This window comes from Ursus americanus, chromosome X, assembly GCF_024610735.1.
Source record: "Ursus americanus isolate L20-20 chromosome X, mUrsAme1.1.p, whole genome shotgun sequence".
NCBI classification, from domain to species: Eukaryota; Metazoa; Chordata; class Mammalia; order Carnivora; family Ursidae; genus Ursus; species Ursus americanus.
In genome coordinates, this window is record NC_142164.1 from 115,203,606 (window position 1) to 115,227,383 (window position 23,778).

At 38.8% G+C, this 23,778-nt stretch overlaps 1 protein-coding gene across 2 annotated transcripts in view; it reads left to right on the forward strand.

The window, feature by feature from the left end:
- The window catches only part of MID1 (midline 1), a 573,199-nt gene that overhangs the window by 174,462 nt on the left and 374,959 nt on the right, over positions 1-23,778 (forward strand). For both annotated transcript variants that reach the window (XM_087860132.1, XM_087860136.1), the window contains exon 5: positions 2,321-2,381. The gene's annotated coding sequence lies outside the window, so the exon portion shown is untranslated. The remainder of the gene's footprint in view (positions 1-2,320; positions 2,382-23,778) is intronic.

A 23,778-nucleotide genomic window follows, 5' to 3' on the forward strand; every position in this document is an offset into this window, starting at 1 on the left:
GTGAAGCCATATCTTACAACCACATCTGCTGAACCGTAAGGTTTGTCAGGCTGTGGTCACCCTCCCAACTGCCCCATGGCCTACTTAATTTATGCCTGAAGGAATGCATGAATATAAAAATCAGAATATTCATAGCCCTTAGACTCAAATTATTCCATAGTCCGTTTACCGACATTTGGGTATGAAACTGTTATTTTATTTTTTCACAAGGTAAAAGCAAATTGCTGGCAAGTTTCTTACCTAAAATACAATTTGCTTAGTATTTCAACTCCAATGTTGCAGAGTGGTAGATTGAGACATGGATCCGTGTATGTCTTACACCAATATTCAGTCTAATGAAATTGAAAACGTGAAGATGTCTTTTTGGTATTTTACTGAAATTGACTCTTTTACTTCAAATCAAATCTTTAAAGTATGACACAGCTTCAAAATTAATTTCCATGGAACTGATAAGACATTATGGAAACTGATGGTATTGAAAGGGATTTTTCTCTTTTTATTCATCCCCCAGATGAGTGGCTGTGTATTTTGCCTATCTTGCATTTTGTTCACATCTATGTAACTTCCAAATCTGTTAAAATTATAAAATATCATAAAATTAAGTTAGCAAAGAATTCCAAAATGTTTTCATGCTACTTGAGAATAGATATATAGAAATATCTTCACAGGCATTCCAGGTATAGAGAAAGGATTTCAAAAATTCAAGAAAAGCCCAGGGGGTACAAGGAAAATAGAATTGATATCTCACTCCTAAAAGGGTTAGTTAAATGTTTTTTTCTATATTCTTACTCTCCTAGAGCAAAATTATTTGAAGTTCCCCTTTAGTTCATCCTCCTCTATTTAGCCACCATTCTGTTCTGAAAGCTTATATTTCAAAGGTATAATGTTGAAGAAGAACATTAAACAAGACACCAGGTCGGAGATAAATCAAAGGATGGAGAAAATGTTAGTGTTTCCCTTATTTCAACCTACTGAAATAATTTTTTTAATGTTTTTTTTTTATATTATGTTAGTCACCATACAGTACATCCCCGGTTTCCGATGTAAAGTTCGATGATTCATTAGTTGTGTATAACACCCAGTGCACCATGCAATACGTGCCCTCCTTACTACCCATCACCAGCCTATCCCATTCCCCCACCCCCCTCCCCTCTGAGACCCTCAGTTTGTTTCTCAGAGTCCATAGTCTCTCGTGCTTCATTCCCCCTTCTGATTACCCCCCCTTTCTTTATCCCTTTCTTCCCCTACCGATCATCCTAGTTCTTATGTTCCATAGATGAAAGAAACCATATGATAGTTGTCTTTCTCTGCTTGACTTATTTCACTTAGCATTATCAACCTACTGAAATAATTTAAGGCAAGAACTTGGTTCTCTGCAGAGAACTGGCTCTCCAAACATTTCAGATGTTTAAAAAAAAAATACAGATACCCGGCCCACCATTGGAGATTCTGATTCAATAGGTTTTGTTTAGGATTCTGGGATTTAAAAAAAAATAAAGTTTGTAATGTGCAGCTAGGTTTGAATTTCCTAAAGATGCTTGATCATAAGCCTTACCAGGGAAACATTTCAAAATACATGGGCTGGTAGAACCCAAGAATCACTATTTATCCCAAATTCCTTGGATGATTATTATGATCCTAAAGTTTGGGAAATGCTGATCAAGAGACAAAAGTGGAAGGCAGGTTTAAATAACTATAGAAAGTATGATACAAATGTAGATTTTGTTATCTTTCATTGTGTTCGCTGATGACATGTTTAGCATAACACATTTCTAAAACAAGTGTTGGTCTTGACTGAAAATAGTACTACATTCATCTTTGGAAGAATTTAGCTTTTCTGAGCTTATAGAGGTGGGAGGAGCCTATATAGGGAGCGTTATGAGAGAGGAGACACCTTCTCAACCAGCAAAATCTTCAGGATCAACCCTAGGGCTCAGGGCACTGATATTTTATAGCCACCATTGCTTTATATGCAGCTCGTCTGTGTACAAAAGTGATTGTATTCTCATGAGATCGTGACCCCACTTTCTAGGATAAAGTCCTAAGATTTCAAGTCACTCCTCTAAGATAGGGTATCCCAAAGTGCCTATCATAGTATGTTAGTTCTATCTGAGGGTCATAGTACTGTGAAAGAGGTAATTCCGTGAAAAATGAGCTGTGTGGACAAGTGATTTGGGAAACATGGCATTTTATATTCATCTCCTGGAGATCCCTAGCACATATTAGCGTATTTAAAGCTCTGATAAATCCTGCATGCCTAGTTACCATTGTTTAATCCACATTTTTCAAATTAATATAGAATTCTTATTTTTTTTAATAGAGTACCTGCGCACACTGGAGGATCTGCTCCTTGGAGAAATCTTGAGGAACATTGTTTTAAGGTACTAATATGGTACTGACATCTAGAATTATTTATGGGGTTTAATACTGATGACAAGGAATAGGCATTTACTCTCTCCTAAGAAGATGAAATTAAATAGAAAATTAGGTAAACTGAAAAAAATGCATTTGTTTAGTAGCTGATGGAAATGACCACATAGGACAAAGAAAAGAAATTTTCTGTTTTATATGTCTGTTTATACTGTGGGGTTTAGGGAATCAAACAAGTTACAGAACTCTAATTTCTAAGTTGAACAAGAGGCACGCGTTAAATACTACTGGGTACTCTTTGCTCATTTGGTTGCCATGGACGCTACCAAGGTATATAAGCAGAGCTTATAATAGATTTGTGATATTAATAGTGAATGTTTATTGAGACCCTAACATGTGGTGGAGTCTAATCTAACCCTTTACATCTATCATCTTGCTTAGTCCCTACATTAGCCATGTAAGGTAAGTACTGATATTATGCCCATGCTTTCTGGATTAGAACTTTTCTGAGTCCTACTGATAATTAGTAGTGAAGATGGCATGTCAGGCCTGAGGGTTTCACTCCAGAAACTCCACGCGTGACCATTATGCTACAAGGCCGCTAGACTGCACCCATGGGTCCTGGCTTACTACGCATACAGAAGGAAAGATTACTGGGCTTGGGGGCTCATCTAAAAATTCCCCATTTTCTGAGGCCTTACTCTAAAATCTCAGCTTTGTTCAATCTAAAATATATTTTTAAAACGTGTATTTCTATTTTAATCCATTTTAAAATATATAAATATGTATGTGTGTATGCAGCATGTGTTATTTGGCTTCGTCAACATACACATGATACATGGAATCAGTATACATGTGTGTATCCCATACGTTTGCTTGAACGAACGTTCCTACCTCTTCAAGGAAGCGCCTACCCCAAGCTTTTGTAGGAACTCTGTGTTTTGGAAAAAAAGCGTGGCCAAGTTCATTTTTACCCTCCGACTGCAGTGACAGGCTACATGTGAAATTTCAGTCTCGTTTGGACTCTGTACATGGGCGGATTTCATAGTCTGTCATTATTTCCCAGCAACATGGAATTAAAGGTCTTGCCTTGTGTTTGTTGGCAACTTTTGGTTCCTCGGTCCTACTGAGATACTATAAGCATGAAGCAACCCTGCTGGGTTACCGGGAGTTTTAGTCTAGTGTACTAGATATGATTTCAGGCAAATCCCACTTGTTCGTTTTCTCTTGGTTAAGTTTGCTCTTCTCCCATCCCTGTGGGCTTCTATCTCTGAATATTTGTTTATGATTCTGTTGTTTTAGAATGCAGGCTTCCTTGTACCATGGGATCCTTTCAAAATATGAAGTTGACCGCGAAGATGACAAAACATTCTTACTGAATTATCTTTTCTTCTGTTGCCTTATTCCCTACAGTTTCTTGGTGGGGGGCTAGGGCAAGACTTGCTACTGACTGGGTGCCAAGCTGTTCACCATATCACGTGTGTCGACCGTACACATGGTGAGCGCTCCTGTGCGGGACTGGGGTGTCCTTAAATAAGCCCCTTCGCTTCCAAATTCCTTCCAGGATGACTTGCCCACTTCCTGTCCTGCTGATCGCACCCTTGGAAGGGATTTGAAGTCTGGAGTGTCTTTGATGTTTTCTTCTGGCCATGCCAAAGCCTCCCCAGGAGACAACAGGCTCTCTCAAGCCTGTGCAAATGGGTTTTTAAGTCAGTGTGTCTGCCAAGCTGTTGTGTTTCTTTGCTCTCTCTTTGATGTCCATCTAGCATGGTGCCTTGTATGCCTCACCCAATGCCTGGCATGCAGCAAATTCTCATTACCATTGCCTCGGTATGGAAACATGCATGGAAAATATTTCTGGAACTCCCTCTTACCCATCCCAAGTTTATTTCCTTCTTCCTGTTCCGTTGCCTTCCCTCTCCCCTCTACCATACAGACATTTGCCAGATGTTAAGGAAATTCAGTAAATTGAAATAAAACAAAACAAACACGTAAAACCAAGAAGAGATAAGAATGCGGTTTCTTTAAATAACAGACTGCAGGGTTGGAGTAAATGGAAGTGTCACTTTACTTATATACTGAGAACTCACAGTTTCAAGGCTTCGGACCTCCTGACAAGGCTTTCGACTCATCCAGTGAGCCCAGTTTAAATATATTCTGCTCTTGTTCTTTCTGGGGTGTGAGAAGAGTATTTATGGAGGGGCTGATCCAAAAATGAGGTGTTAACAAATCAGACAATCCCTTTTACCACCTATCGACACGTACACAGAGGTCTACTGGCAACTTTCACCACATTCATTTTCTTTTATGCTTGCTAGTTGGTTTCCAAAGGAATTTTTTTTTCACGAACAAATGAGTGAAGCAAAACACAAGGGGTGTGACTTTAAAGGATGCTATGTTAAATTTAGAGTTTGGATAAAGCACCGATGTCGTTAAAAATATGCGGGCATATACTTCAATTCCTAGACGCTTAGACATCAGAATGTTGCAGTATGACTCCCCGGGAGGGAGTACAAAGGAGGATGTTGAGATGTGGACATGCTAAGGGATTTGAGTCCAAGGTCATTGCTGAGTCATGTTTTCTCTCAAGACTCTAAGCATTCTTTTCTCTTTCCTCTTGTTTGGTGACTGCAGCTCTGCTTCTTCTGAGAATCCCTGACATTCTTCCTTTGCAGCTTGAATTGTTCTGCCTGGTGCGTGTCATTCTTGCGTATTTGGTGTTTCCCTCCAACAATTCCAGCAGATGCTTCTCGTTCCTTTCCGCTTTGAGTGTCCACCAAGCATGCCTATTTGTGCTTCAGTCTCTGCTGTCGAGTTCATCTTGGTTGATATCTACAATGAATGACTTGCCAGTAGTAGGTTATTAAGATGAGCCTAGTTTGGGCAGCCTTTAGCCCTAGCAGTATTTCCCGAGGGGCTGGTCAGGTTATAGAGAGCCATAAGATTGGTGGCATCACGTCGCTTGGAATGATAATAAATAATGCAAAGGAAGGGGCAGTGCTTAGGTGATTACGGGCAGAGCTATTACTTCTGTTTGCTCTTCATTAACTATGGAATGGTGAGGAACAGAGGCACAGATAATGCCGACACCTAAACACGATATTTGCATGTGGCTTCAGGGTGCTTTCTTGGCAATGAAATTCAAGTGCGAGCCTTTCGATGTTCCAGACATTCACACCTCACACACCAGGGGTGTTTAAACACTGGACTGAGGCACAGGGCAAGTTGTCCAGATTACTTCTGAAGTCCTTTCTTCAAACCTCATTTGCGGAAGATGGGCTGCAGCCCATTCTCTACTGCTTCTTCTTTTTTTATTATAATAATATTTTTCATTATATTATATTAGTCACCATACAGTACATCCCTGGTTTTTGATGTAAAGTTCCATGATTCATTAGTTGCGTATAACACCCAGTGCTCCATGCAATACATGCCCTCCCTCCTTACTACCCATCACCAGTCTATCCCATTTCCCCACCCCTCTCCCCTCTGAAGCCCTCAGTTTGTTTCTCAGAGTCCATAGTCTCTTATGCTTCATTCCCCCTTCTGATTACCCCCCTTTCTTTATCCCTTTCTTCCCCTACCGATCTTCCTAGTTCTTATGTTCCATAGATGAGAGAAACCATATGATAATTGTCTTTCTCTGCTTGACTTATTTCACTTAGCTTCTTGTAGCCTCCACTCTTCTGGTTGAAGATACATGTTTTCGCAGTTCAAGCTGCCTTTCAAGTACAAGCGAGTTCATCATTAGAAGTGTCAGCTCAGCATTTCTGCCACTCTGTGCTTCCTCCTTCTGGGGAGAGCATAGATCAGAAAGTCTTGCCAAAGAAATGTTTGACACACAGAGTATGGTCTCTGGCAATGCTCTTCTTTCATGATTATGGCCAAATATGTTTTCAGAAAGAAATGAATACATCAATATATGAATACATACAGCAATGTACAAATATCAAATATACAAATTTATTAAAAATTTATATTTATTGGGATGCCTGGGTGGTTCGGTCAGTTAAAGCATCTGCCTTCGGCTCAGGTCCTGATCCCAGAGTCTGGGGATCGAGCCCTGCGTTGGGGCTCCCTGCTCAGCGGGGAGTCTGCTTCTCCCTCTCCCTGCTCTTGCACTCTCTTTCTCTCTGTTTCAAATAAATAAATAAAAATCTTTTTTAAAAAAAATGTATATTTAGTTATATATTAATTTGTTTATTTAAAAGAAAACCTACTTCTTGCTAGAGTGAAAGAAGGATTTGCCTATGATAAAAATCATGGAAAACAAGGAGTTAAGGAAACCATTGGACCAAATGTCCAAACAACAAAAAGTGTTGCTCTAAGTACACAATATTTATGAAAGTTTTATAATATGCTTGGCACCATCTTAGATATACTGGTGTCTGAAAAATAAATACAAGAGATTATCTTTGCAAACAAAGGCTTTACTATTTTAAAAACAGAAACTGCGTTGGGCACCCAGATGGCATTCCAAAAAAGCTGAATGAAAGAATACGCCTTCAGATTATGTTGGTCATAAGAAATAGAGAAAAGAATGCTTCACTTTCACTTAATGACAAAAACAACATAAATTTAGAAATGTTCGCTCACGAAAAGTAGTTCAGCGCTTCCTTAGCAAACATGTCCCACTCGGCAAAACTTCTAGTGATTTACCATCCTGTCTTTGCCTAGGATATACTAATAGCAAATAGAGACCGAGAGAAAGAAAAAGAGAATTAGGCAAACAGGAGGGCCCTGATTCATTTCAGAAATGTATTTCCATTCAACCATGCCTAAAGCTGATTATAAATTATTAGATTAAATTGTAGTTTCTTTTGAACCCCAAATGGGACCATTCAGATGATGGTCAGAAGACAAACTGGAACACCAACCAAGCCTGCCTTACGCGTACTTGAGGCCACTGAGATTAAATTCTACCGCACCCTGAGTGTTTCAGCCGACTATCAGATGTAACTGGAAACACTCAAGGTTCTTAGACATGAATGTGCTAAGCTTAAACATTGTTTTCTATACAAAGATTTTTAGATTATATTACATTATATATTACGGTACAGCTCCTCCTATACCCACAAGCATTTGCTGATTCTTTTGCTGTCTCCCTTCTCCTGGGCCTCTTAATACTCAGCTGCTGCCCAGGTGTCTGTCTAGCTGTTCTATAAAGAGTCTGTGGTTGATAACAGAAAGGATTGTTTTTCCTTTTGGCTTGGGCAATTTGAATGGCTGTGTTAAGTAGCCCATGACACTAACCCAGGATATGTTGGAAGGTGATGACACAAAGGACTCAATCTAAAGACCAATTGTCTGCTCTCGCATCAGATTGTCCCCAGTTTTGCTTGACATGTAAGAATGGGGTAGAAGATTACAGTCATTGGAATTGTGTCAATTTGCCTAACAGCCTTGTTTACATAGAATGTGAATTGGACATATTATGTGCTCAAGGGTGAATGGATCTCAAGTAGTGAGGTTTAACAGAACGTAATGTATTTGGATGGGTTCCCCAGTTCTCGCTACTGGAAGCTTGACCCTACTGTCCTGTGTGGATGTAAAGGCACCCCATTAGCCATGGTTTTGAAAAGTGGTATTTTCTGCTGCTTGTATAGAAACTGAAAATAGAAAGCCAGAAAGAAATTTGAGATTGCAGGTAAACCCTCAGCTCCAGAAACCCTTTGTTACAAACAAGAAGGGACATGTGCTCATTATTTTCATGTAGCTAACAAATAGAAGTTCAACTTAAGTTTAAATGTAATTTAAACTAAATTCCTATGACAACTCTTAACAGGTTAATTAAATTTGCTCAGGTGTTTAAATGCACTACCGGGCGTATTTTGTGTAGTTCTGTTCATCACACTCCAGAAAAACAATAATTATAGAAGAGGTAATGTACATTTGTGGGAGGGGGTCACTAACATCTTTTTCAATATTTAATGTGTGCTGGACCAGTGCTTCTCAAATGAATTCTAAGTAAAATTTTAGCGAATCAAATCCAACAATATATTAAGAAGCATAACACATCATGATCATGTGGGGTTAATCCCAGGAATGCAAGTTGGCATAAAATATGAATATCAACCAATGTAATTCACTATATTAGCAAACTAGAAAAAGAAAGAAAAAGCCGTATGATAATATACACAGAAAAAGCATTTGTCAAAATCCAACATCCATTCCTGACAAAGCCTCTCAGCAAATAGGAATAGGAGAGAACTTCCTCAACCTGATAAAGGGCATCTATGAAGAGCCCACAGCTAACATCATACTTCTGGTGAAAGACCAAAAGCTTTCTCTCTAAAATCAGAAGCAAGATCAGGATGTCTATTTCATCACCTCTATTTAACATTGCACTGGAGAGTCTAGCCAGAGAAGTTAGTTAAGGAAAAAGAAATAAAGATTGGAAAGTAAAAAGCAAATTCGTCTATATTCAGAGATGACATCATAGCCCACGTAGAACATCTGATGGATCCACGTATTAAAAAGCCACTGGAGCTAATAAATGAGCTTAGCAAAGTTACAAGACACAAGATCAATATACAAAAATAATTATACTTCTGTATACTGGCATGGAACAATAGAAAATTGAAATTAAAATATCATTTACAATAGCATAAAAGAATGAAATGCTTAGGGATAAATTGGATGAAATAGCCAAAAGAAACACGCAGTGAAAACTATAAAACATTCCTGAGAGAAATTAAATAATTACCTGCATAAATAGTCAAATATGCCTTATTCAAGTGTCAGAAGACTCAATCAATATTGTTAAGATGTCATTTCCCCCCAAGTTGGCTAATAGATTCAATGCAATCTTAATCAAAATCTCAGCAGGCTTTTTTATAGATGACAAACTGATTCTAAAATTCATATGGAAATATAAATAACCTAGAATAATCCAAACAATATTTTAAAAGTAGAAAAAAAGGTAGGCTAACACTACCTAATTTCAAAAATTATTATTAAGCTGCTATAATCAAGCCAGTGGGGTATTAAACATGTAGACAAATAGGGGCACCTGGGTGGCTCAGTAGGTTAAGCGGCCGACTTTTGATTTCTGCTCAGGTCATGATCTCAGGGTCCTGAAATCGAGCCCCATGTTGGGCTCCATACTCAGTGGGGAGTCTGTCTGGGGATTCTCTCTCTTCCTTCTCCCTCCGCCTCTCCCCCTGCTCGTTCTCTCTCTCTCTCTCTCTCTCAAATAAATAAATAAACCTTTAAAAAAGATAGACAAATGTATCAATGGAATAGAATGGGGAATCCAGCAATAGGCCTACATATCTATGGACAACTGAATTTTGACATAGGTTCAAAAAACAGAGAAATCATAGTCTTCTCAAAAAATAGTGATGGAACAATTGGATGTCCATACACATTCAAAAAAAAGAAAAATGATACTTTGATCTATATCTCACACCACATATACAACATATACGATCTGTGATCAAAATATAAAGCTTAAAACTGTAAAACTTCTGTAAGAAAACACAACAGAAACTTTTCATCTTGGATTAGGCAAAAACTGCTTAGATACAACACCAAAATAGGATCTATAAAAGAACACATTGATAATACAGACTTTTTTTTTATCACTTTCAGAGGTAGAATTTAGTGATTCATCAATTGCATGTAACACCCAGTGCTTATTACATCATGTGCCCTCCTTAATGCCCATCACCCAATTATCCCTTCCCCCCACCCACTTCCCCTCCAGTAACGCCCAGCTTGTTTCCTAGAGTTCAGTGTCTCTTATGGTTTGCCTCCCTCTCAATTTTCATCTTATTTTCTTTTTCCTTCCCTTCCCCTCTGTTCATCTGTTTTGTTTCTTAAATTCCACATATGAGTGAAATCATATGGTATTTGTCTTTCTCTGACTGGCTTATTTCGCTTAGCATAATACCCTCTAGTTCCAGCCACGTCATTGCAAATGGCAAGATTTCATTCCTTTTGATGGCTGAATAATAGTCCATTTCTGTGTGTGTGTGTGTGTGTGTGTGTGTGTGTGTGTGTGTGTATGCCACATCTTCTTTATCCATTCCTTTGTCAATGGACATCTGAGCTCTTTCTGTATTTTGGCTATTGTGGACATTGCTGCTATAAACATTGGGGTGCATATGCCCCTTCAAATCACTATATTTATATCCTTTGAATAAATACCTCGTAGTGCAATTGCTGGGTCATAGGGTAGCTCTATTTTTAACTTTTTAAGGACCCTCCATACTGTTTCCCACAGTGGCTGCACCAGTTTGCATTCCCACTAACATAAGAGGGTTCCCCTTTCTCTACATCCTTGCCAACATCATTGTTTCCTGAGTTGTTAACTCAGGTGGTATCTCATTGTGGTTTAGATTTGTATTTCCCTGATACCGAGTGATGTTGAACATTTTTTCATGTGTCAGCCATTTATATGTCTTCTTTGGAGAAATGTTCATATCTTCTGCCCATTTCTAGGCTGGATTTGTTGTTTTGGGGGGATAATACAGACTTGATCAAGTTAAAAATCAATTTGTTGAAAGTCACAGTTAAGGAATCAAAAGACACACACAGACTACAATAAAATATCTGCAAATCATATATCTGATAAAGGACTTGTATCCAGAATGTATAAGCAACTCTTAAAACTTAATCATGAGAAAACTAGCCACCCATTAAGAAATTGGCAAAATTCTTGATACATACGGTGCTCTTCTCCATGCCTCACTTCACTGACCCAGGATCCTTCCATCATGTAGGATTACACAAAGGATCCATAAAGTGGGAATTAATTTTATGAGCCAGTCCTGGTGGTGTGTGGTGTACACATCACTCCTGCCCACATTTCATTGGCCACAATTCAGTCATGTAGTCATACAGAACTACCCAATAAAAGAAGAAGGTGGGCTTGGTAAACAGCTAGCAAATCTCTTCCACATTTTGCACCATTAGAATTGGTGACTATCAGTAGATGTTTACAGGTGGTTTTGTGGCAGATAAGAATGTTCTATAGCAAATCCCAAATGTATAAAATCATTACCACAATATCATTAGTTTGACCTAATTCAGCTCTTTTTTCCCCTCCCGTTTTTCCTTGTGACTTCATAGGTGTAAAGAAATACTCCTTCTGGTTGGGTAGAGTTATAGAGATATCTCTTTTTTTTATCCATAAATATGAGAATATTTGCATAGTGGGGGTTTTGAAAAAAAATGTCATTTTTGCCCTGGCCCGACAGTTCCTTTCAGGAAGAGAGATAATAAACCACTTAAGCTGTAGCAGGTGATGTCCCAATGACATGGTCTGTAAAGGGAGATGTTAACAAAGATCGAGGGGGCGTAGGAAATATTGGATGCAGAGTAGAGATCCAAGAAATGAGGCAAGACTGGGAATATGAGAGATGTGGCAAGAGGTTGGAGCCTATGGAAAAAGAGTGTATGGGAAATTCTAAGATGGGAGTGTGAACAGAAGATTTTAAGGAGAAGGATGCTAAAGATTCAGTTTTACATCATTTGTACACTGCAAGGTAAATGTCGTCCTTCATCTTCAATCTCCAACAAAAAAACTGCTACCCATGGAACCTGTGTCATTGGTACCTTGAGTGGCATCTGACATAAGGCCATAAGAACTATGTCAATTCAGGATCTCTGAGAAGCAGATACACAGATGGAGAAAACGCTAATGACAGATAAGGGGGAGAGAGAGCAGGAGTAGGCAGGAAGAGCCCTTAATCCCTTATCAACTCTAATACCTGTGAGGGGAAAGAAGGAAGGAAGATTGGGACAGACGCCTCTTAGACTGCAGTGCAGCTCTAGAACCATCGTGGCCTGGCTGATGGGGAGCCTCTGAGCAAAGTTTGCCCATTAGAGAATCAGACAGTGGCCTGGATCTAGTCCCGTTCCATGCTCAGTCCTTGGCTGGGAGTAACATCGAGGCAGTATAGCAAGGCATAAATGCCATGGCTGATCTGTAAATACAGCAGCTGACCACCGCCTGCTAGCCATATTCCTAGCTGGGAATTCACTTCAAGAGCCATCTGAGTGGTGCATCCCCATGGCCGCTGAAAAGGATAGGCTCGGAAGGGTGAAGTGGCCCAAACACTGAACTAATTCATCAGAAACAGGAATTGGAGTCAGAAAGAAATAGAAGTCCAAGCGCCACCAACCCCTAGGCATCCTTGGAGGGTCTCTACAGCAGCTGGGATAGAGATACCAACTGATTTCATGAGCATCAAGAGGGAAAGCACAGCAGGCTGACATCTGGGTTACACCCTGATTCTTCTTATAGAGTAGAAGGGGAGAAGTTGAGCCAGCTTCCCTCTCATCTCTCAGCTGTGCACATTGTTCAGTGGTGCCAAAAGTAGATGGGAAAGTTATCAACCCAAACACTTGCTATGGAATGGCCAATTGTGAAGGAGAGATAAGAGAGGTGTCTAGTTGTTTTTAAAGTTTTTAATATGTAATCTATGAGTGTAAGTACAGTTGACCATTGAACAACACGGTTTGAACTGCATGGATCCACCTATATGCAGATTTGCTTTCAAGAAATACAGAATAATATTGTAAATATTGTAAATAATATTGTAAGTATTTTCCTTATGATTTTCTGAATAACTTTTTCTTTTCTTTCTTTTCTCTAGCTTACTTTATTGTAAGAATACAATATGTAATACATAGAACATATGAAGTATGTGTTAACTGACTGGTTGTTATTGGTAAAGCTTCTGGTCAACAGTAGTCTATTAGTAGTTAATGTTTTGGGGAATCAAAAGTTATATACAGATTTTTGACTGCACCAGGGGTTCTGTACCCTAACCCTCATGTTCACTGGCCAACTGTATCTCCTTTTCAGAGGTCTTTGCTTCACACCAGATGCATTTAGCTGTGCTCCCTGATCCCGGGCATAGCTGAGTGTGGACAATGGTAGCAGATTCAGGTATAGCTTTTTTGAAAGTTGCCACCAGCATATCCACCACTGGTGACTTTTTCACCTAAAATGGGCCTCCCATTATCTTGGAGAAGTCAGTGTTCATAATGATAAAAGCAGCTACTTTCTAAATTCCTTTCTGGACATAATATCCCATTTTCACCCATACTGTAAATGCCCCTCTTCCCCTTATAGCAAATCACTAAGTTCATGTGCATCTTAGACTTGACATATATCTTAGGGAGGGTTGGTTTTCTTTAATTGAATTTGTTTTAGAATATATTGTGTTTATATCAATATCGTGATTACTCTGGAGATATTAAACTATAAACAGCACTCATTTTAAACTTTTAAAACACTTAAGGTTTTGTAGTGGTTTCAGAATTTTTTTCTTCCATTTAGATAGCACGAGCATTTCCAGGGATGATCTCAGTTCTGGGCACATGAAGGACGGTCATGTGTTCTAATATCAAACCCAGATGGGTGCAATTTGCAACACCCTTGACAGGTTTCCCTGCTCTAGGCTAACCAACTCATCATGATTTCCCAGGAGTTTTCTGGGCACTGAAAGTCCCACGTCTTGGGAACCTCCCCAGTTCTGGGTAAATGGAACAGTTGGTCACCCTACACTGCTGTTAACCTCAAACAAAAGAAAAAAGTTCTATCAGCAGGGTGGCCATTCTTAGCTGGCAAATTACATTCCTGTTTACTTTCCAAGGTGGTGAAAAAGCAGGACCCCTATAGATGTCTTTGATTACTGTCACATTATTTCAAACATTTAAGAGTTACAATGGTATAGGATATCTAGTGGATTTACCTGTAGTTATTGATTTATGAGAATACATTCTTCATAAAATTAAATACTGAACACATTAAAAAATACTGCTTATTTTCCAAAAGCAATAAAGAGATGGAAACAATTGCATTTTTAACAATCTTACATATATATTATTTTTTGTCTTCTCGAATTTGCCTGTATTCAGCTTCTAACTCCTTGGAGCTGCCCTAAATGAAGATATCAGATTAATAGTAAATTGAAACATGCATGAAACTCTTTTTCTTTTTTAACTTTAGTTTGTGTGGGTGTGTATGTATACACACACACACATATGTATAGATAGATATATACATATATCTGTATATATTTCATGGCACATCTTGCAAATCAATAAATCATAAGGGAGAAAAAAGTAAAAAGTGGTGGCTTATTCCTCAAAGCAAATTCAGTCCAACTGAATTACTATTTCAGGTCACAATGTGACAAAGCCAATTGGGAATTTCCAGATGCAGAAGAGGTAAAAATGCCAACTTTATTAAAAAGGAAGCCAAAGCAAAATCACAGTCTGAGATGGAAATGAGATTGAGGAAAAGGCTGATTTTGTTTGGCATGCACTGTAAAATTCTAATTTCATGTAGGTTTTAGAAAAATGAAATGCCCACCCTTATAGAGCCATAGAGGGAAAGACAAGCACACACTAAGCTGATTGTCCATGGTTCTTAAATTTTTATGTTAATAATAATTTTAATTGTTGATAACATTTTGGGGCTCAATTGATGATGGCATTGGAAGATTTCATGAGCTAAAATAAATTATTTTAGTAGAGCTCATCAAAAAAGAGATATGATTTGATCTTGGGAGACCAACTTGGACCTACAACATATCTATACATATCCTACATATGAAATCATAGAAGGGCCACATTTTTAGAAAAGATTGGAGGTATGAGTACAATCTTTTCCTAAACCAAAGAAAGCCAGTTTTATTTTCAGTGCTTTAGGTATAATTTCTTTTAGAAAGATGACCCATATATCTGTTCATAACCTACAGATGAAGACATAGGGCTGCATTTTCACGAAGATTGGAGGTACTCATAATTAAGGAATCCTCTGTGACTTCAGGTGTGATTTCCCTTAGAATGATGACCTAAACATTGTGCATGCCAATGGTCTGACACAGCCTGTAATCTGTAGGATTTTAAGTACTTTGATACATAGTAAAAAGATCATGAATTTCAGAGTCAGGTAGACCTGGGTTCAAATCCCAGCACAGCTTAGACATATACAAAATATATTAAAGATAGATAATTGAGGGTGGAATAGCCCCTGGATCATGGAACTAGTAAGGAGAGAGAGAGAGAGAGTGCTCGTGAGAGAGAGCATGAACAGGGGAGAGGGGCAGAGGGAGAGGGAGAAGCAGACTCCCCACTGAGCAGAGAGCCTGATACGGGGCTCGATCCCAGGACCCTGGGATCATGACCTGAGCCAAAGGCAGCCACTTAACCAACTGAGCCACCCAGGCACCCCGCAAAATAGCATTTGAATGTAGAACATCTTCACTTCAAAACACATTATATAAAAACTAAAAATTTCTGACCTACAAAAAACCTACCATACACAACGTTGAGAAGCACACGACAAATACAGCAGGTAAAGAGCTGATTTTATTAAGATATAAAGAGCTTTTACAAATGAATATCCAAAAGACATATATGGGCAAGTCACAGAAAAAGACAATGAATAGCTTGTAAGCAAATGAAGTTCCCACTTCAGCCATGTTTACATAAATATATATTAAAACAACAAAATATTAAAGATTAAAATCATGCCATGTGTTAGAAATGTAGGGAAACAAGGGTTCTCAAATTAGACATGTCAACTGGCAATCCCCTTTGGTATCACTTAAATGAATGATAAAGAGTGTGAGACATGTTAGTCTGATATTTCGCAAGTAAGAGAATTTAAGATGGCTTAAATAAATCCATGTTTACTTTTCTCACATAATTTGAAGTTTGGAGGTAGGTGGCTGCTGGTTTGGGGGCTCTGGGTTGTGGGGTGGCAAGATGCCTACCGTAGCACCAGGAACCATGCCTGTAATCAAGTAGCAAGGAGCGAGGAGGAAGGGTGGGATCAGTGCTGGCACATCTGGCCCCTCATTAAGTAAATAGGACCTTACCTACATAGGTCCCAGCAGACTTTGATTTATACCCTACTGGCTGGAACTGTGATATGTTGAACACTCATGACTACAAGGGAAACTGGGAAAGTCTTAGCCTACTGATGGGAAGTAAGAGAGAAGGAAGGTGGGAGCAGTTGTTGGTTCAGGCAACTTGCAGTGTCTGCTACACATTTGGTGAACAATATTTATCAAAATGTACATGCCACCTGACCATATAAAGTATTGGCAAGGATGTGAAGCAACTGGAACTCTCCTACAATGCCATGAGTAGAAAATGGCACAACCACTTTGCGGAACCATTTGGCAGCCTCTTATAAAGTTGAACATACAAGTTGAAACTCCACGAAAGACATTTGAAAGAATATTTGAAGAAAAAATATTCATAATAACCCCAAACTAGAAATAACACAAAGATGAATGAATAAACAAATTGTAATATATCCATACGGTGGAATACTGCTCAACAATAAAAAAAAGAAAGAACCATCGATACACAAAACAACATGAATGAATTTCAGAAACATTATCCTGAGCAACAGAAATCAGGCACAAAGGTATGCACATTGTTTGATCCCATTTATATGAAGTTCTAGAACCGACAAAACAAACTGTGGTGATAGTAAACAGATAAGTGGTCACCTGGAACCAGAGGTTGGGATGGGATTTTCTGCAAAGAGTTTTGAGGGAACTGTTTCGGTAATGGAAATGGTCTTAGCCATATTTCTAGATTCAGTAAACTTGATACTTTAACAACTGTCCTGTATGCAGATGCCAGACATACCTTGTTCCCTAGAGCCTGATTTGAGTCCTCTCAAATACAAACGAACAAATCCAGAGTCAACACCGTCCTCTGTAATAACCAATAAAGGTCCTTCCTCCTCCCTTGTGCTTCCTGCAAAAACCACAACAAAGACTTGGACACACAGTTCCTCTCTCTCTTGCTCACTGACTTTGCTACTTCACTCTTGATGATTCCCCTGGTGGCTCCCCCATGGCACGACATATATTCCCTGTCTTGGGAACTGTGAGTGTAATAAGCCACGCTTTCCATGGAAGTCCTCTCTTCCTGATCTTGGCATCACCTTTCCTCAATAATAGTAAAGCTTATTAAAGCAGAAAGGTTCTGTTTCTTAATTGTGTTAGTGGTGATATAAGTACACAAACTTCACACTTTAAATTTGTATATAACTTTCATGCTTTTGATTGTATATAAATAAAGTTTATTAAAAAGAAATGTACATACCCTTTGTGCCTGCAGCTCTATTGCTAGGACTGTATCCTTTGGATATCCTTGCACATGTATGCAAAGGTAAAATAAGATCTTCATGATATTGCAGTAGCCTTAGACTGAAAACAACATAAATGTCCATCATCTGGGGATTGTCTGTTAATGCGGCATAGCCTGCACTATCAGAACGGATATTCTGCATTTTAGGATTTTGAGCTAAACCCTCCTCCAGCCCTCCAGTTTGGCCAGGTACACCTTTAAGTCAAGTCCTAAAGTATGATGAGATATTATTTAGCTATTAGAAAAAAAATGGGTAAGTCTATGAGGACTGAAGAGAAACAATGGCCTAGAGAACGTTAAGAGCAGTGTGCACTCTGCTCCCAGTTATGTTGATAAGTATGGGGCAGGATCAGATTTTGTAATTGTATATATCATGTATTATATCTGTGTATGCATAGAATACATATTAGTAAGAGTTCCTTCTGGGGAGGACTGCAACCTGGATGCAGGGGAGGGGGGATGAAAATGAAATGTGGTTTTCCCTGCATATCCTTTTATAAGACTGAATTATTTTCTTAACATTGTGTAAATATATTAACGTTTTAATGAAAAGTGACCAGTTATTTTATAAACAAAATAAGGAAAAGTTAAAAATTAAAAGATTTAGAATTTGCAGAAACACAATTTGTATTACCCCTCAGGCTGATATAAGAATGATCTTCTTATTATTGGATTGGCTACTATTCTTAAATCAGTAGATACATGTAGCAATCCCATGTTTTGCTGGGGCCAAATATCTCAATGGGGAATGGGGACCCAAAGAGTTTAGCATGTAATAAACGTGGGAAAATAGAAAACAGATTCCAGCATGCTCTGGAGGTCTATAGTTCTCCTGACTGCTCCCTTGGAATGGAGTGCCTTTTTCAATTATAGCTCACTTTATGCAAAATATACCACATTTCCCCTAACACTCCCCCACACACCCACACACACTCATTCTCATAACCACCTTGGGAAATATCATTCTTGTCCTTGCTTTACAGAGCAGCAAAAGGAAACCTAAGATGATGGTGGTTTGCTGAAGTTATAAAGAGACATTGGAACTCTGAGTATTGTGTATATTCTCATCAGTTAATTTTTTGATAGTTGAGTTCCATGTCAAATCTATCTCTCAGAGAGAAAGAGAGAGAGAATGTGAGTTAAATATAGAACAGACTATGGTTTGTCATGGTTTCTGTCATAGCTTCATATGTTAGTGGGAGGCTCAGAGGGAAAGAAAGGAATTATGAGCCCCTCGCCTCCCTTTATTGTCTCAAATAAGTATGAGGATGCTGATGAATGTGACATATGTGGTTAAAGTGGTGCAGATGGCCAAGCCAGAGGACTATAGGGGGGTCAAGCTTAAAATCGTGAAATGAAGTAAGATGCTAGATGGGATAGCAGAGATTATACTGCATTAACAAACAACCCCAAAAATCCTAGTCATGTAACACAATGAGGTTTGTTTTTTTTTAATCACACTTGACAAATAGCAGATGTATGTAAGAGGTACTTTTCTATGTCATTCTACCTCTGGAACCCAAGCTAATAGAGATACCAACATGTGGAACATCACCAGTCATGACAGCAATGGAAAAAGTGCTGCAGGGTCTCACGGTGGCAATGAAATTCCACAGCTGGGAAATGACACAAGTTACTTCTGCCAACAGCCTATTGGCCATTACTAGTTACATGACTCTATCAAATGGCAAGAAGGTTTGTTAAGTGTATATCCTCCCATAGCTCTAAGGGAGAGGAGACCCAGATATGCATGAACAGAAGTCTCTACCACCAGAATGAAAGCAAAGGCAGGCAGGAAGAATAGTGAGCTGGGATCTGATGGATTGACAGCCCAGGTGATCCCTCCATCCTCCAGGACCTAAGGTAAATTTGGGTCTTGGAGCAAATTTAGGCCTTGGAGAGAGGAGAGGATGGTGGCAGAATAGGAGGACCCTAAGCTTATCTTGTCCTACAAACATAACTGGATAACTATCAAATCATCCTAAATACCCCAGAAATTGACCTAAAGACTGACAGAACAAACTCGGCAACTAAAAAGTGAGAAGGGGCCATATCAAAGAAAGTAGAAAATGCAAAGATATGGTTTAGGGGAGAAACGGATCTTGAGTCCTGCGGTGGAGAGGGAGGCATGGTGGCAGAGAAGGGCAAGAGAGAGAAAGAGGAGCACACAGGGGAATGCACAAGGAGGACATTTCCCCAAAGCTATTGGCTTGGAAAATGAGGGGCGGAATTTCATGAGTTCTTGCAACCAGCAGGGCTTAAAGCCTGAAATTTTAAAGGTCAACAGGCTTGGCTGTGATAGAGCCTGGAGGGCACTGCACTGCTCCTGGAGAGAAGGCAGACAGACAACCCAGGGGCAGACAGTGTGGAAACAGTGATCTGAAGAGTGCCTGGGGCACACAGGGGGAGATTATTTGCTCTTCTCAGAGCACCTCCCTGAGAGGCAGGATTCCCAGAGATGCCTCTCTGGAAACAAAGGAGCTGGCTGGCACCATTTCCTGCCCCCGCCCCTCAGCATATACACAGAGCCACCTGTGGGAAGCAGCACAACACCGACACTGGCTGCCTAACTTGCTTACACAAAGCCATATCCCCTGCTCTGGCAGGACTGCCCTTCTCAGTCAAGATTGCCTCAAGTCCAAGAATGTTGGGCCCGTTCCCCAGAAGACCAGCACAAACCCCTGCCCGCACCATGTCTCCAAACCAGAGTCTTATAGGACCTCAGTTCTGGTGGAGTTGGTGTCATGTCTCATTTCACAAGCAGACCAGAACACACCTAGTTAAAATTTGCCACATTCAGGCCAGGGACCAAACACTGCTCACAGCAGACAAGGAGAGCCTCTGCAGATGACTAACCTGAAGGGTAGGCAGCCAAAACACAAAAGCAGAGCACACACAGCACACACCAGAGACACTCCCTGATGTTCCAGGCCCTGGGCACTACATGACCTCATCTTCATAAGGCCATTACTTTCAGAAGCAGGAGTCATAACTGGCTTTTCTAACACCAAGAGGAAGGCAGAGACTTAGACAAAATGCCAAGATGGAGGAATTTATCCCAAATAAAAGAACAAAATGAGGCCATGGCCAGAGATCTCAGTGAAACAGATATCAGTAACTGCCTAATGGAGAAAGCAACAATTATAAGGATACTCACTGGTATTGAGAGAAGAATAGAAGACATCAGTGAGACCCTTAACACAGAGATAAATGAGTTAAAAAAAAAGAATCAGAGATGAAGAATGCAATAAACGAGATTGGAAACAGGCTTGATGCAATGAAGAGCAGGTTGGAAGAAGCAGAGGAGTGATATTGTGACCTAGAAGACAAAATAATGGAAAATATTGAAGCTGAACAAAGGAGACAAAAAATTATGTAACAGGAGAATAGACTTAGGGAACTCAGTGACTCCATCAAATGCAGTAACATTTGTTTTGTAGGAGTCCCAGAAGGAGAGAGAGAAAAGGGGTCAGAAAATGTATTTCAAGAAATAATAGCAGAAAATTTCCCTAATCTGGAGAAGGAAACAGACAACTAGATCCAAAAGGCACAGAGAACTCCCATCAAAATCAACAAAAGCAGGCCAACATCAAAACACATAGTAATTGAATTTGCAAAATATAGCAATAAAGAGAAAACTTAAAAGCAGCAAGACAAAAGAAGTCCTTAACTTAAAAGGGAAAAGCCATAAAGCTAGCTGAAGATTTCTCAACAGAAACTTGGCAAACCAGACGGGAGTGTCATGATATATTCAAAGTGCTGAATGGGAAAAATCTGCAGCCAAGAATACTCTATCCAGCAAGGTTATCATTCAGAGTAGAAGGAGAGATAAAGAGTTTCCCAGACAAACAAAAACTGTAGAAGAGTTCATGACTGCTAAACCAGCCCTAAAGAAATTTAAAGAGAACTCTTTGAGTGCAAAGGAGAGACCAAAAATGACAAAGACTAGAAAAGATCAGAGAAAATCTCCAGAAACAACAACAAAACAAGTAAAAAAAAGGCAATAAATACATATCTATCAATAATTACTTTGAGTGTAAACAGACTAAATGCTCCAATCAAAAGACATAGGATGTAAAAAACAAGACCCATCTATATGTTGCCTACAAGAGACTCGTTGGAGATCTGAAGACACCTGCAGATTGAAAATGAGAGGGTGTTGAAACATTTATTACACAAACAGATGTCAAAAGAAAGTTGGAGTAGCAATACTTATATCAGACAAACTAGACTTTTAAAACAAAGACTATAAAAGGAGACAAAGAAGGGCATTCTATAATCATAAAAAGGGATAATCCAACAAGAAGATATAACAGTTGTAAATATGCACTAAACATGGGAGCACCCAAATATATAAAACAATTAATGACAAACATAAAGGAACTAATAATAACCCCCACTTACATCAATGGATAGATTATCTAAGCAGAAAATCAACAAGAAAACAATGGCTTTGAATGATATACTGAAACAGATGGACTTAACAAATATATTCAGAGCATTCCATCCAGAAACAGCGTAACATGTGTTCTTTTCAAGTGCACATGGAACATTCTCCAGAATACTTCACATATAAAGTCACAAAGCAGGCCTCAACAAGCACAAAAAGATTGAAATCATATCATTCACCTTTTCTGACCACAACACTATGAAACTAGAAGTCAATCACAACAAAAAATTTGGAAAGACCACAAATACATGGAGGTTAAATAGCATACTACTAAACAAGGAATGGGTCAACCAGGAAATCAAAGAAGAAGTAAAAAAAAATACATGGAAACAAATAAAATTGAAAACACAACAGTCCAAAACCTTTGAGATGCAGCAAAAGTAGTTCTAATAAGAAAGCATATAGCAATACAGGCCTACCTCAAGAAGCAAGAAAAATCTCAAATAAACAACCTAACCTTACACCTAAAGGAGTTAGAAAAAGAACAACAAACAAAGCCTAAATCCAGCAGAAGGAAGGAAATAATAAAGATTATAGCGGGCACATGTGGTGATGAGCAGTGGGTGTTATACGCAACTAATGAATCATTGAACACTACATCAAAAACTAATGATGTACTATATGTTCGCTAATTGAACATAATTTTAAAAAGATTATAGCAGAAATAAGTGATATAGAAACAAACAAAAAAACACAATACAACAGATCAGTGAAACCAAGAGCTGATTCTTTGAAAAAATTATTAAAATCGATAAACTTCTAGCCAGAATTATCAAAAAGAAAAGAGAAAGGACCCAAATAAATAAAATCAAGAATGAGAGAGGAGAAATAACAACCAACACCACAGAAATACAAACAATTATAAGAGAATATTATGAAAAACTATATGCCAACCAATTGGACAACCTGGAAGAAATGGATAAATTCCTAGAAATGTATAAACTACCAAAGCTGAAACAGGAAGAAATAGAAAACTTGAACAGACTGATAACCAGCTAAGGAATTGAATCAGTAATCAAAAAACTCCCAAAAAAATCATAAGTCTAGGGCCAGGTGACTTCACAGGCTAATTCTACCAAACATTTAAAGAAGAGTTAATACCTATTCTTCTCAAACTATTCCAAAAAATAGAAAAGGAAGGAATACTTTCAAATTCGTTCTGTGAGACCAGCATTACCCTGCCAAAAGCAGATAAAGACTCCACTAAAAAAGAGAACTAGAGGCTAATATCCCTGATGAACATGGATGCAAAAATTTTCAATAAAATACTAGCAAACCGAATCCAACAATACATTTAAAAAAATCATTCACCACTGATCAACTGGGATTTATTCCTGAGTTGCAAGCACGGTTCAATATTTGCAAATCAAAGTGATACACCATATTAATAAAAGAACGGATAGGAACCATATGATCATGTCAATAGGTGCAGAAAAAGCATTTGACAAAGTACAACATCCATTCATGATAAAAACCTTCAACAAAGTAAGTTTAAAGGGAACATACCTCAACATAATAAAGGTCATATATGAAAAACCCACAGCTAATATGATCCTAAATGGGGAAAAACTGAGAGCTTTTCCTCTCTGGTCAGGAAGAAGACAGGGATTGTACTCTCACCACTGTTATTTAACATAGTACTGGAAGTCCTAGACACAGCAATCAGACAACAAAAAGAAATAAAAGGCATCCAGATCAGCAAGAAAGAAATACATCTTTCACTATCTGCAGATAATGTGATACTCTACATAGAAAACCCAAAAGACTCCATCAAAAACTGCTAGAACTGATAAGCAAATTCAGTAAAGTTGCAGGATACAAAA